General features: G+C 41.5%; 1 pseudogene; it reads left to right on the plus strand.

Annotated features, from left to right (window-relative positions):
• The first annotated feature begins 14,084 nt into the window (after positions 1 to 14,084).
• On the plus strand, positions 14,085 to 14,971 carry LOC118495231 (annotated as a pseudogene).
• The last annotated feature ends 849 nt before the right edge of the window (positions 14,972 to 15,820 follow it).

Consider the following 15,820-nt stretch of genomic DNA (forward strand, 5'->3'; position numbering starts at 1 on the left):
GTGTTCTGCTTTGTAATCTCAACCACTTAATGCATGTTCAGCTGGCCTGGTGGGGATTCCCTCTAAGGGCTTGCTGGCAGACTATATTATTTATACCAGCCATTTCTTCAGCAATAGCCACTGCATTTGTACATTTCTAATTATGCAGATGGCATTGGATCATGAGTTCAGTATCACCATTTCAGATGACATTGTTGGATATCTCCTTTAGTCTTTACTAAAAAACATGAGGCGAGAAATTCAAGTGGAACTCTGGGACATGCCACTAGATACCACAGGTGTCACATTAACACAGCCCTAATGTTAAACTGGAGTAGGCAGAGTGAATAGATTCCATATAGGCATACTGTATGTACTGTTAAGTGTTTATGTGAAGATGCTTATGTTGGCATTGTATGTCAGTTCTGGTTTAGCTCACTGTTAAAGTGCCACATGCAATGGGTTGTAAATGATTTAATCTGTACTCATATTCTATCAGCCTCTCTTTTTTTCTCCAGTTGCCTTTAGTTCATTTTAAGTAATTCCTGTTCAAGGTTACTTTATTGGTATTAATGTATACTGTTGCCGAGAAACGTGACACTATAATCACATAAAAAGCAGGAAGTTAAATTATTAGATAACTAATCAAGAATTGGCAATTCAGTGTGCTTTCAACCCTTTGTTAAACAGAGAGCGCCATCTTGTGGGCTCATAAAATAAAGAAAATGGTTCATAAAGCTTCACGAGGCTACATTTGACCATCACTAGTATTGATGATTTCATAACCATTTTAAGTTTTCCTGATGGTACTTTCTAACAAACATATTAGCTAATCGCTAAAAAGGCAAGATTATTTGATAATAGTATAATTTGCAAGATGGCATCATAATCATAATAAAGGTAATGTGAGGTGATGGTTTGTCTGTCCATGTTTGGTTTAAGTATTCTTGTCTGCCTCTCAACTTCTACAGAAACTATATAGTCCAACTGTGAGAAGTGGCTTCAGGTGAAGCATTCAGATCAGGTAAAAGTGCTGTAGCGTGAAGTTGAATATACTCACAGCAGTAAATCAAGTGTGCCAACAGTGTTGTTTTCCATTTTTGCAACTGGGAGGGTTGTATATCTCCTAAAAGGTACTGATTTGAATATTTCCATAACAATAGCACAATAATAAAGTCTGTGTTCGGTTGGGAGATTCGGAGAGCCTCTGAAAGCAACATTTTTCCATACTCCTAATTTCCATAAACAGTAGTTGATTTACTCTTCGAGGGCCTTCATAGATGTTTTGTATGAGGGTCCTTTTGTGTGTCTGTTCATGTGATTATGTGTGTATGTAACATTAACAGCAGGCACAGGAGCTGTGATGCATAAGAAATGGGTACGAGTGTAAGGCACCAAACAAAAAGCACAAAATAAATTCAATTCAATTCAGATTCAATAAGGAAAGAGCATATTGAACTTGGACTGAACTCCCTACTCTGAGACTAATTGTAGTATTTTTGGAGGTTGAAGATCATACAATCTCTTCTTTGACACTTATCCACCATTTGAATTTAGTTTCTTGACACAGTTTAAAACCCTTTCAGTGTTGTCACCGTACAGAGCACTGTGCCAACTGGATTCTGACAGCCATGGGACAAATCTCAAGCCTTGACTGATTAATGGATGCTGACTACTCTTAGCTCTGAACCGTTTGTAAAGATTTTAAGGTCAAATTAAGCTGGTATGATAGTACTTATTATTCAATTCAATTCAATTTTATTTAGCTATAGTATCAAATCATAACGAGTTATCTCGAGACACTTTACAGATAGAGTAGGTCTAGACCACATTCTATAATTTATAAAGTCCCAACAATTCTAGTAATTCCCCCAAGAGCAAGTATTTAGTGCGACAGTGGCGAGGAAAAACTCACTTTTAGGAAAAAACCTCGGCCAGACCCAGGCTCTTGGTAGGCGGTGTCTGACGGTGCTGCCATTATCCACTTCTTTCAAGGTTACAGTTAGATTTTAAGATGTGTCTCCCTACATAGTGCTACATGAAAGCAGGAAATTGGCCCAGGTCCCAGACGGAGTTTTAATCCTTTTATTTGTTTAGAATTATGAATATGCAACTTGGACCACAATACAACTATTGGTCACAGCTTAGTATAAAGTGTATTTAAAAAAAATGTACCATCTATTTGGATCTTGGCTCAATAGCATCCAGTGGCTTTATTTTAGCTACTTCAACAAATGTAGTAAAAAAAACACAGTCACTGAGATGCTGTTAAATGTCAAGACTATACGCAGCCTATTTAAAAAAAAAACTCACTTTCAAACTGCAACAATTCAATTCAATTCAATTTTATTTATGGTATCAAATCATAACAAGAGTTATCTCGAGACACTTTACAGATAGAGTAGGTCTAGACCACACTATAATATACAAAGACCCAACAATTCCAGTAATTCCCCCAAGAGCAAGCATTTAGTGGAAAACTCCCTTTTAGGGAGAAACCTCGGACAGACCCAGGCTCTTGGTAGGCGGTGTCTGACGGTGCCGGTTAGGGGTGTGATGAACAGTGGCAATAATAGTCACAATAAAGATAATGGAACAGTGACTACAAATAGTAGTTGTAGTAGTTCATGGCGTAGCAGGGCACTGCAGGGCGTTACAGGACGTAGCAGGGCACAGCAGAGCATAGCAGGACGTAGCAGGACATAGCAGGATGTAGCCACATCACATAACCACAGCTGCACCACAATGTTCACTCAGAAATAGAAACATATAATATTATTATTATTATTATTATAGGGATAAAGTTCCATCAGTGGGACCAATTTACATCATAAGTGATAGAGATACTTATTTATTGAGCCAACGTGTCTAAAGCTTAATGTGATTTTTACATTTTTAAACCTGAGATTACACATAATTTGCAATGCACATTTTAGTGGAACTACTTAAACAAACAGAGCTGTCTTGTGTGCACAGAGTCACAGTGTTTTAAAAACAGAAGGACATGCAGAGGTTTTATTCTGAGCTGAGGGTGACTTCATGCTATTTGAATGTTGAAAGAAATGACTGCTAGCACATAAAAGCAGTAACTCTAGATAGTCCTGAGTACCAAACTAGAAGACAGAGAGAAACTTGGTTTTTTTTCAAAAAATCTTTTTTTATCCCCTGTCACAAATGTGTCATTTCTTAAAGCAGGTGTTAATTTTCATCTGTTTTTTTAAATAATAACTAAGACAAAAAAACTATTTCAATTAAGTTTATAGGCTTGAGGCTATTTCATTACAGATCGAAAACTTCAAATACGTTTTAAGATTCATCAATAAACTGTAGACTACAAGAAAGAGTAAGAATAATTAGCACATTTAAATAATTGAATTGTTGTAGGAGAACTTCAAGTAAAAGTTAAGAATTTTGTGAACGTGTTGTTTTAGTTGCGCAAAAGAAACAGAGCGCTCGTTATTCATTCATTTCACAATTGCTGTATTTGATTATCAAGATAACACACACACATGATGTTTAGTGACACTCTCTACCAGTAAGGTCCCTGATGTATAGACAGTTCCGTCCGGTAATTGTTGAGCTGACACTAAAGAATATAAATATTTATCAATTTACGCATTAAAAACAGTGATAATAATAAATATAGGCCTATATATATATGTGTGTGTGTGTGTGTGTGTTTGTGTGTGTGTGTGTGTGTGTATGAAAGGGGGGCGGGGGGGTGCAATAACACGTTTGTATTTGATGAGTATTATTGTTGAAAACTGATCAAAACAAGCTATATCCTCCTCTTTTTACCCAAACCCAATTACTTGTATAGGCATTTCCACTAACTCTGCCTCATGTTTGATAATCTTTTTCCAAGACGTTGATGAAAAATTCATGCCTTGTCCCAAGTGAAATCATTATGCAGCCTGAGTGCTCGACGTGAATATCAGTGTGTAGGTCTTCTCTGTCCTGTAATGGAAGTGCAGTAGAAGACTACAAAAAAGGGAAAGTAGTCCCCCAGATTTAGCTAAATGAACTAGCACTGAGACTGATATGCATAGGTACAGATAAGGGAGAGTATTCCAGAATTCTTTTTAAAGGAAAGTAACTTTGCCTGCAATGTTTTACCTACAACATTCAGTTAAGTATAACCGGTCATTCTTTAGTGTTGATTTAATGATCACTACATTCTACTAATTTCAGTTGACTAGAAATCATCTTCATCATCTAGAAATTGTTGTAAATGTTGTAATTAGTAGTGATGGCCAAATGAAGCTTCATGAGGTCAAATGAAGCTTCACAAACCATTTCTTATTTTCTTTTTTTTAAAGATTATATTTTTGGACTTTTCCGCCTTTAATTGACAGGACAGCTAGGTGAGAAAGGGGGAACACATGCAGGAAATCGTCACAGGTCGGAGTCGAACGCTGGACCTCTGCGTCGAGGCATAAACCTCTAAGTATGTGTGCGCCTGCTTTACCCACTGACTATTTTCTGAGCCCACTCGAAGGCACTCTCTGTTTAACAAAGGGTTGAAAGCACACGGATTTGTCATTCCTTGAGTCTTTTTCTTTAAACCAAGAGCGCCATCTAGTCGGCTCAGAAAATAAATAAAATGGTTCACGAAGCTTAATGAGGCTTCATTTGGCCATCGCTAGTAATTAGCCCCTTTCAGTCACTTTAAAGTGGAACACCCACTTTATAGAGCTTCTTTGACTGACAATGGACTTAAAGAGTAAGCACTGTTGCCCAATTGGATAGACAAGATGTATAGCCCAATCAGAGCCACGAACCTGCCCAATTATCATAAATCATTAGATAATGTTATATTAAAGTTGAAAGTTTTCACGCAATACAATCTTATTACCTATTTAGTCACAGGGCCGCAGAATTTGGCTGAACCAAACTTTCAGCAAATTTTGAGCAGAAAAACAGATATGTGTATTGTTGGAAACTATTAAAAAAGGAAGCTATTAAAATATTTTTATTTTATTTTTTCAGTTTGTGGACAATACATATAGGCATTATTACATCTAAAGTACAACCTGTGATTATATGCAAAGCAAAAAGAAAATTAGAATAATTCAGTGTGGAAGAAAGAAACAGCCTCTCGTAAAATTTTAGTTATATGTAGTAATAGCTCATGAAAGGTTTCTCTCTTTCTCTCATATTCCAAATTGCTTCATTGGCATTACCATTATCACGTATATTCTGGCCACAGAAGGTTGCCAGTCCATTTACTGAAGAATATCATGTGACATGGTTGAAAGCTAAAAAAAGATAGCAATCATGTCATTTGTTTTGTTCATATATTGTGGCTCAAGTTCAATATTTTGTTTATATTCCATCTGTTTTCTTCATTTAAACTGAAGCATTTAAAGTAACATCTTCACACAATTCTGAGCGTAACACACTTCAAGGCACGTAAGCTGCCTCATATCCATAATCACTGTGGCATATTAAACATAGCTAATGAGATTCTTAGATAATAAATCAATGAATGAATTAACACATGGCCCATGTCTTAAGGCATGCATGGTGCTCCAAATTCTAATCAGATCATCTATGTGTAAGTCTCCAGGAAAGGCAATCAGAGGATCACATGTCACGTCGTGGGAGAGAAAATAGGATTAATACGGACGAATTAATGGACAAATGTGAACTTGAAACCAACCCTGTATTTAACAAAGAGTGCTCCTAAGTAGTCATTTTCCCTCACTTCCTCTCCTTATTTTTCCAGGCTATTAGACTGATACTACTATACTACTTAAAGTGCTCATATTATGCTTTTTGGCTTTTTCCCTTTCCTTTACTGTGTTATATATCTTTTTTGTGCATGTTATAGGTTTACAAAGTGAAAAAGCCCAAAGTCCACCCCAAAGGGACTTACCATCTCCAACAGAAAACACTGTTCACAAACTGCTCCAAACAGCTCTATTGTAGTCCAGCCTTTACTTCCGTGAAAAACGTTTGTCACTTTGTAACACACGTTATAATGCTCACCTAGCTGCTAGCATGGCACGCCCTCATACCATGCTTCTGACTGGCTAGTAGTCCTTACCTAGCTACTGCGCATGTGCGACTCCCAACAAAGATGGAACAGAAGTGAGATGCCTCACTCTGCAGCTAAAACGGAGAGCTCAACACACAGGGTGAAAAGAGGAGCTGCAGCAATGTGCAGTATGACAAAAATAGTGTTTTTTGAAAATTAAACCAGATTCACAACCTATTCTGGTACAACCTCTAAATAACCTGAAAATTAGCATAATATATGCACTTTAATACTAGTAAGCCCATTTATATTCAGAATTAAAAAAACAATATTTGAAAAAATAAACTCTGATCTATAAAAGATATGAGATATATAACTTTACATATAAACTGTGCATGTCATTATAATAAGTCTAATCATAGTTGATTGATGTGCAATACTAAGCATTTTGAGATGTGTATAGTTTTTATTTTATAGAGGTTGCATAAATACATTTGTAATTAATGAGACTAAATATAATACAGAGAAACAAAAAACAGAACATAGGATTGAACATATCAGTTGTCTTGCCATCATTACAAACGTACAAGGCGATGCAGTTTAGGTGTCTTTAAAAGACTCATGGTTGTTGGTCGATAGCTCGTAAAATATGCAAGTATAAGCACATTTAATGTAAACGCAGAAAACTACATAAAACAATGCATAAACCAAAATATTACTAGTATATGTAGCATTTCTTCCCGTTTCTTCGGGGGAGTTTTTTTCTTATCTGAATAGAGGGTCTAAGGATAGTGGGTGTCACATGCTGTACAGCCCTTGAGGCAAATTTTGGATATTAATAAAACTGACTTGACTTGATGTAAATACTAAATAAATACTTCTGTTCTAGTCATGGATTGTCTATAACGAACACCATGTTCGAACATAGGGATGCTCATAAGTGTACTTGGTACCAGAGCACCCTAGGCCAAAGGTCAATGATCGATTTTATAATCATTTCATCTGATCTGAGGCCGTATGTTTTGGACACTCGGGTGAAGAGAGGGGTAGAGCTGTCAACTGATCATCATCTGGTGGTGAGTTGGGTCAGAGGGTGGGGGAAGACTCTGGACAGACCTGGTAAACCCAAACGGGTAGTGCGGGTGAATTGGGAACGTCTGTCCGACAGACTTTCAACTCACACCTCCGGCGGAGCTTTTCGTGCATCCCTGTGGAGGCTGGGGGCATTGAACCCGAGTGGACAATGTTCAAAGTTTCCATTGCTGAAGCTGCGGCGGGGAGCTGTGGTCTTAGGGTCTTAGGTGCCTCAAGGGGCGGTAACCCACGAACACCGTGGTGGACACCGGTGGTCAGGGAAGCCGTCCGACTGAAGAAGGAGTCTTTCCGGGATATGTTATCCCAGAGGACTCTGGAGGCAGTTGCAAGGTACCGAAGGGCCCGAAGGGCTGCAGCCTCTGCCGTGAAAGAGGCAAAGCAGCGGGTGTGGGAAAAGTTCGGAGAAGACATGGAGAAGGACTTTCGGTCGGCATCAAGGTGCTTCTGGAAAACCGTTCGCTACCTCAGGAGGGGGAAGCGGGGAACCATCCAAGCTGTGTACAGTAAGGATGGGACGCTGTTGACCTCAACTGAGGAGGTAATAGGGCGGTGGAAGGAGCACTTTGAGGAACTCCTAAATCCGACTAATACGCCCTCTATGGTAGAGGCAGAGCTGGAGGATGATGGGGGATTGTCGTCAATTTCCCTGGTGGAAGTTGCTGAGGTAAACAACTCCACAGTGGCAAAGCCCCAGGGATTGATGAGATCCGTCCAGAAATGCTTAAAGCTCTGGGTGTGGAGGGGTTGTCTTGGTTGACACGCCTCTTCAACATTGCGTGGAAGTAGGGGACGGTGCCTAAGGAGTGGCAGACCAGGGTGGTGGTTCCCCTTTTCAAAAAGGGGGACCAGAGGGTGTGTGCCAATTACAGGGATATCACACTTCTCAGCCTCCCCGGTAAAGTCTACTCCAAGGTGCTGGAAAGGAGGGTTCGGTCGATAGTCGAACCTCAGGTTGAAGAGGAACAATGCGGATTCCGTCCTGGTCGTGGAACAACGGACCAGATCTTTACTCTTGCAAGGATCCTGGAGGGAGCCTGGGAGTATGCCCAACCGGTCTACATGTGCTTTGAGTCATCAGTCATCTGTGAGGAGCTCGGAGTAGAGCCGCTGCTCCTTCGCGTCGAAAGGAGCCAGTTGAGGTGGTTCGGGCATCTGGTAAGGCTGCCCCCTGGGCGCCTCCCTAGGGAGGTGTTCCAGGTACGTCCAGCTGGGAGGAGGCCTCGGGGAAGACCCAGGACTAGGTGGAGGGATTATATCTCCAACCTGGCCTGGGAACGCCTCGGGATCCCCCAGTCGGAGCTGGTTAATGTGGCTCGGGAAAGGGAAGTTTGGGGTCCCCTGCTGGAGCTGCTACCCCCGCGACCCGATACCGGATAAGCGGACGAAGATGAATGGATGGATGACTTGACTTGATGTGACTTAAATGGTTTTAAAGCTAGCGGTGATGAATAAACGCGGATAAGAAGAAGAATATTGCTCAACAGCATTTACACTAATTAAACACATCAAGTTAGGATCTGTGTCCCAAAATCTACAGACCACACTGTATGTTGACATAAAAATAGTAATAAATGTAACAGCAAGTATTTATTTCATCTAAAATTAGATTTTTACATTTAAACAGTTGCACCCTACTCGACACCCTGCACTGCTACAACTATTATTTCTAGTCATAGTTCTATTATCTTTATTGTTACTATAAGTGCCACGGCGCATCATGCCAACTGCTATTATTATTATGAATCATATTTCTGTATATCTGTGTCAGTGTCTCTGTGTCTTTGTGTCCCAACCGGCAGCGGCAGATGGCTACCCACCTAGAGCCAGGGTCTGTCCGTGGTTTCTGCCTGTAAAAAGGACATTTTTCCTCGCCACTGTCGCACCAAATAGACCTACTCTATCTGTAAAGTGTCCTGAGATAACTCCTGATTTGAAACTAAATAAAATTGAATGGAATTGAATTGGGTTTCCTTACATTTCCTCCACTCCCATCTCTGCAACAGACTAACTTCTCTCTTCTTCTTTGCATTTTATCTATTCTGTCCCACCTCCTGCTCTTCCTCCTTCTCCCACTCCTCCTCCTCTGCTTTTTTCACCCACATTATCCTCCATCCATTCCTCTTTATGTACCTCCCATGCCACTCCACGGCTCTCTCATCCTTCCTACCCTTCTGTCCCTCGACAGCGGTGTCAGATTTTCCCCTGGCCATAAATTGTGCATGATTCGTCTATGCAGCCAGAAGACTCACTTTCCACTTCTCCTTTCTCTCTCTCTCTCTCTCTCTCTCTCTCTCTCTCTCTCTCTCTCTCTCTCTCTCTCTCTCACACACACACACACACACACACACACACAGTCCCACTGGGAACACAAGCCACGTCTAACCAACCCTTTCTCTTCATTAAAGTTCTATGTTAAATGAATGTTTCAGGGAGATCTTTTCACAGAGTCTTGTACAGAGGACATTACTTGCAGGCAAACAAATCTATAGACTTTAGCCACTCTAATATATATGGCGCCTGAGAAAGTTTACGTGAGAGAAAAGCACAAGGATGCAGTTTGTTATCGTCAGTAGACCGCTGTGACAGCACCGCACCTACCCCAGTGTCGGATGCATCCACCTCCACGACAAACTGGCGGTCCGGGTCAGGCTGCACCAGAATGGGGGCTGACGCGAAGCAATGTTTCAGCTCCCTGAATGCCGATTCGGCCCCCTCGGTTCACATGAACGGAAATAAGATGGAGGTGAGAGCCGTGAGGGGCGCAGCAATGCAGCTGTAGTCCTTGATAAACCTCCTGTAGAAGTTTGCGAACCCCAGGAAGCGCTGAAGCCATTTACGGGTCGAGGGGGCTGGCCAGTCTGTGACAGTGGAGACCTTAGCTGGGTCCATCCTTAACTCCCCCTGAGTGATGATGTAACCCAGAAAAGAGTTCTTAGAAACATGAAATTCACATTTCTCCATTTTCACAGTTTATTCTCCAGCAGCCGTCGAACATGTTGCTCATGCTCTTCGAGGGACTTGGAATATATTAGGATGTCATCCAGATATACAAAGACAAAATGGTTCAACACATCACGAAGGACATCATTAACTAGGGCCTGGAACACTGCAGGGGCATTGGACAAACCAAAGGGCATAACCCGGTACTCAAAATGGCCCAATGGCATGTTAAAGACGGTCTTCCATTCATCGCCTTTACGGATGTGTACCAGGTGGTACGCGTTTCGCAGGTCCAGTTTAGTGAAAACAGAAGCACCATGTAGAGGGGGAAAAGCAGAGCTGATTAAAGGCAAGGAATACTTATTCTTGACGGTGATATTGTTGAGACCACAAAAATCAATACAAGGTCTGACGGTTTTATCCTTCTTCCCAGCAAAAAAAAATCCTGTCCCCACTGGTGACGAAGACGGTCGAATGATGCCTGCTGCCAGAGAGCCCCGAATGTAGTTCTCTATAGCCTCCGTCTCCGGGCGGGAGAGATTGTACAAGCAACTGTTGGGAAGAGGGGCTCCAGGCTGAAGATCAATGGCGCAGTCGTAAGGCCGGTGTGGAGGAAGAGAAGTGGCCTTGTGCTTGCTGAAGACCGACGCCAGGTCATGATAGACATGATAGGAACAGCAGAGAGGTCCATGGACTCCGGTGGGGGTAGAGGTTCAGTGCTGGCAGTTACAATGACAAAATGTGCTCCAGGAAACAATTTTACCAGTTGACCAATCAATGTGCGGGTTGTGTTTCCGTAACCAGGGGATACCAAAAATCAGGTTGGGTCTGAGGACAGTCAATTAGTGCAACTTAATCTTCTCTTGATTTCCTGAAATCCGGAGTAACACAGGAACAGTCTGATGAGTTACTCGAGCCAGTAATAACCCATTAAGGGCCTTAGCCTGCAGTGGACAGTCAAGTGGAACAGTCTCAATGTCTATTTGTTGGGCCAATTCATGATCCAAAAAACATCAGCACCAGAGTCAATATGCGCACCAACCGGGAAACTCCAGGACTGCCACTAGAGGGAGGCCTGGAGCTGAATACGGGGAGAAGAGGGAGAACTCGCCGCTCGGCTCACCAAAACTTCTCCCATTAATGATGAGCCGGTCCGTTTCCCGAGCAAACTGGGCAGGAAGCGACAAAATGACCAGCATCTCCACAATAAAGGCAAGATCGAGCTTGAATGCGGCGTGCACGCTCCTCAGAGGACAATCGTGCACGACCCACCTCCATAGGTTCGGGTTCAGCGCTCCTCGTAGAGACTCGGGGAGACTCGTTCACGTCCGGAGCATAGCAGCAGGGAGGAGTTGATTGACGACAGACAGGTAATCTGGGACCGCCCGTTCTCTTATGGCGGCGCTCCCGAAAACGGTTATCCAACCTGATGGCTAGAGAAATCAGTTTATCCAGCGTAGCAGATTCATCATGTGACACCAGTTCATCCTTCAAAGTCTCAGACAAAGCGTTAATAAACACTCCTTGTAACGCCTCATCATTCCAGGCACTCACCGCTGCCAGAGTCCGGAACTCCACCACAATCTCCGTCATGCTGCGTGATCCCTGCCGAAGAGACAACAAACGTTAAGCTGCCTCCTTACCTATACTTAACAACCCAATTAGAATTAAAATGTACCACGGCAATGATAGAACAGAATAGGAAAATTAGATGTGGACTATTAAATATTAGATCTCTGTCTCATAAGCAATACTAGTAGACAATTTGATATCAGATAATCAAATTGATTGACTGACAAATTCTGATTGACAAATTCTGTCTTACTGAAACATGAATATGTTAAAATGTCGAGTTGCAATGGGAGTTGCAGCCATCTTTGATTCAAGCCTGTTAATTAATCCTAAACCTAAACTAAATTATAACTTGTTTGAAAGCCTTATTCTTAACCTTCTACATCCAACATGGAAAACACTACAGCCAATTATATTTGTTGTTGTTTACCGAGCTCCAGGTCCATATTCTGACTTTTTATCATGCATAGTCGTTAAATCAGACAAAGTACTTATTGTAGGTGATTTTAATATCCATGTGGACGTTGACAACGATAGCCTTTAGAATTGCTTTCAACTCACTACTAGATTCAATTGGTTTCAGTCAGAATGTGCATAAGGCCACTCACTGTTTTAACCACACCCTCGACCTTGTGCTGGCATATGACATTTAAATTGAAGATTTAGTAGTATTTCTGCTGAATCCTTTATTATCAGACCATTCTCTAATAACTTTTGAATTCTTACTACCCGACTATACGAAATTAAATAAAATCTTCTATACTAGATGCCTATCTGACAGTGCCATAGCTAAATTTAAGGAAGATATTCCAACAGCATTTAATTCAATGCCATTCCTTAATATAAGAGGACTTATGTTAACTTTAGTCCCTCCCAAATTGATAATTTTGTAGACGGTGCTACGGCCTTGCTACGGACTACTTTAGACTCTGTTGCTCCTCTCAAAAAGAACATGATTAAGCAAAGGAAACTAGCACCTTGGTATAATGCCCAAACTAGCAATTAAAACAAACCTCGCGAAAACGTGAAAGTAAATGGCGTTCCACCAAACTGGAAGAATTTCGTTTAGATTGGCAAGACAGTCTGAAAACATATAGGAAGGCCCTCAGAAATGCCAGCTCAGATTATTACTTATCACTAATAGAAAAAATAAGAACAACCCAAGGTTTCTTTTCAGTACTGTAGCCAGGCTGACAGAGAGTCACAGCTCTATTGAGCCATCTATTCCTATAGCTCTGAGTAGTGACAACTTCATGAGCTTCTTTAATGATAAAATTATAACAATTATAAAATTCATCACCTCTTGCCCTCAACTTCTAGCGGTTCACCTTTAAACGCAGGACAGCTAGAAAGAATGACAATATCTGACATATACTTAGACTGTTTTTATCCTATAGACCTTCAACAATTAATGTTAAAGGTCTCTTCAGCTAAGCCATCTACCTGTCTCTTAGACCCCATCCCAATGAGGCTACTTAAAGCGTAACTCTCGCCAAAATGCAACCTAGGGTCTTTTTGTGAATGTACCCGAGTCAAACTTTTGTTTAAAAGCATATTTAGGACAGAAGCGCCACTTTTAAGATTTACCGTATTTTTGTTTTTCGGTCAAATGGCCTTTTGAATGGGAGTAATAGGGGCACTTTTATGCTAGCCTCAAAATAGCTATTTTAAAACACTAAGAAGGCTCGACACAACATGAAACTTTGCTCTAGTATCACCAGGGGCTCTACACCTTAACTACACCGGTGCACAAGGGATATACTAAATCTGTGGCTACTTGTTTTGATATCGACTCGCTTTGACTGCCGAGGTGGTAGCGGCCAGAAACAACAAGAGCTACGGTGAGTTGTTCAAAACCTTTCTTTTTAGTAAACTCTGGGTACACAAACAATGTTCTCAATGTTCGAGTTCATGTGTAGAGACCCTGGTGACACTTGGAGCAAAGTTTCATGTTGTGTCGAGCCTTCTTAGTGTAGCTATTTTGAGGCTAGCATAAAAGTGCCCCTATTACTCCCATTCAAAAGGACATTTGACCAAAAAACGAAAATACGGTACATCTTAAAAGTGCCGCTTCCGTCCTATATATGCTTTTAAACGAAGGTTTGACTCGAGTACATTCACAAAAACACCCTAGGTTGCATTTTGGCGAGAGTTACGCTTCAAAGAAGCGTTACCCGTGGCTAACACTTCATTACTAGATATGATCAATATGTCTTTATTAACAGGTTATGTACCGCACCGTCATTTAAAGTAGTTGTGATAAAACCTCTTCTTAACAAAGGACTTGTCTCCATACTTGTCTTACTAGATCTTAGTGCTGCATTCGACACTATTGACCATACCATCCTGTTACAGAGACTGGAACACTTAGTTGGCATTAAAGGAATTGCACTAAGCTGGTTTAAGTCCTATTTATCTGATCGATCTCAATTTGTTAATGTTAACAAAGAATCCTCCAGGCACGCTAAAGTTAGCCATGGCGGTCCACAAGCTTGGACCAATTCTATTCAACTTATATATGCTTCCTCTAGGCAATATTACTAGGAAACACTCAATTAACTTCAATTGTTATGCGGATGACACCCAATTATACCTATCAATTAAGCCAGATGAAACCAGCCAAGCATGCATCAAAGATATAAAATCATGGATGACCTACAATATTCGGATGTTAAACTCAGACAAAACTGAAGTGATTGTGCTGGGCCCTAAACACCTCTGAACCTCATTATCTAAAGATATAGCTACTCTGGATGGTATTGCCCTGGCCTCCAGCACTACTGTCATAAATCTAGGAGTTATATTTGATCAGGATATATCCTTTAACGCCCACTTAAAACAAACCTCAAGAACAGCCTTTTTTCACCTTCGTAACATTGCCAAAATTAGGAACATCCTGTCTCAACACAATGCTGAAAAACTAGTCCATGCATTTGTTACTTCCAGGCTGGACTATTGTAATTCCTTACTATCAGGATGCACAAATAAAACCCTTAAGACTCTCCAGCTGATCCAGAATGCTGCAGCGCGTGTTCTGACAAGAACTAAGAAAAGAGATCATATTTCTCCTGTATTAGCTTCTCTGCATTGGCTTCCTGTAAAATCCAGGATTGAATTTAAAATCCTTCTTCTGACCTACAAAGCTCTAAACGGTCAAGCACCATCATATATTGAAGAGCTCATAGTACTTTATTGCCCCACTAGAGCACTGCGCTCCCAGAAGGCTTAGAAAGCTTATATTACTTGTGGTTCCTAGAGTCTCTAAAAGTAGAATGGGAGCCAGAGCTTTCAGCTATCAGGCTCCTCTCCTGTGTAACCAGCTTCCAGTCTGGGTTCAGGGGGCAGACACTGTCACCTTTTAAGAGTAAACTTAAAACTCTCCTCTTCGATAAAGCTTATAGTTAGGGAGTGAGGAGTTGCAGCGTTCAGCTAGACAGGCGGGGGAGTGTGTGTGTCTACAGACGTGGCACCCCTTCTCTTCATAGTCGTCAGATTCATCTACCATATAATCAATGATATAATCAAAGTAGAGGGAGGCAGGCCAGTACAGCTCGATCGGGGGAGCGTTCTAGCCCGACCAGGCTTCTCTCCTTAACCTGTCTCTCTTAATTATGCTGTTATAATTTTAGACTGCCGGGGGACTTCCTTTGACACACTGAGCTTCTCTCTCTTTCCATCTGTGTGCATCCATGTCCCAGAAATGCTTGTTACTAACCCAGCTCTGGGGAGCTTATTCCCCTTTTTTTTTTTTCACCCAGCATGTTTCCTTGGATTAGGGTGGCACCTAAATCATGTTTGCCGCTGTCGCCATGGTCCTGCTGCGCGCCCTGCTATGCCCGGTTACACCCTGCTACGCTCTGCAGTGCCCTGCTACGTCCTGCTACACCCTGCTATGCTCTGCTGTGCCCTGCTACGTCCTGTAACACCCTGCAGTGCCCTGCTATGCCATGAACTACTACAATTTCATCACACCCCCAACCGGCACCGTCAGACACCGCCTACCAAGAGCCTGAGTCGGTTCGAGGTTTCTCCCTTAAAGGAAGTTTTTCTCACCACCGAGGTTTCTTCCTAAAAGGGAGTTTTTCCTCGCCACTGTCGCACTAAATGCTTGCTCTTGGGGGAATTACTGGAATTGTTGAGTCTTTGTATATTATAGAGTGTGGTTTTGACCTACTCTATCTGTAAATTGTCTTGAGATAACTCTTGTTATCTATAAATTAGTATATAATAGTTAAGTTAACTACAAATAAAATT

This window comes from Sander lucioperca, chromosome 1 (genome assembly GCF_008315115.2).
Source record: "Sander lucioperca isolate FBNREF2018 chromosome 1, SLUC_FBN_1.2, whole genome shotgun sequence".
Taxonomy (NCBI): Eukaryota; Metazoa; Chordata; class Actinopteri; order Perciformes; family Percidae; genus Sander; species Sander lucioperca.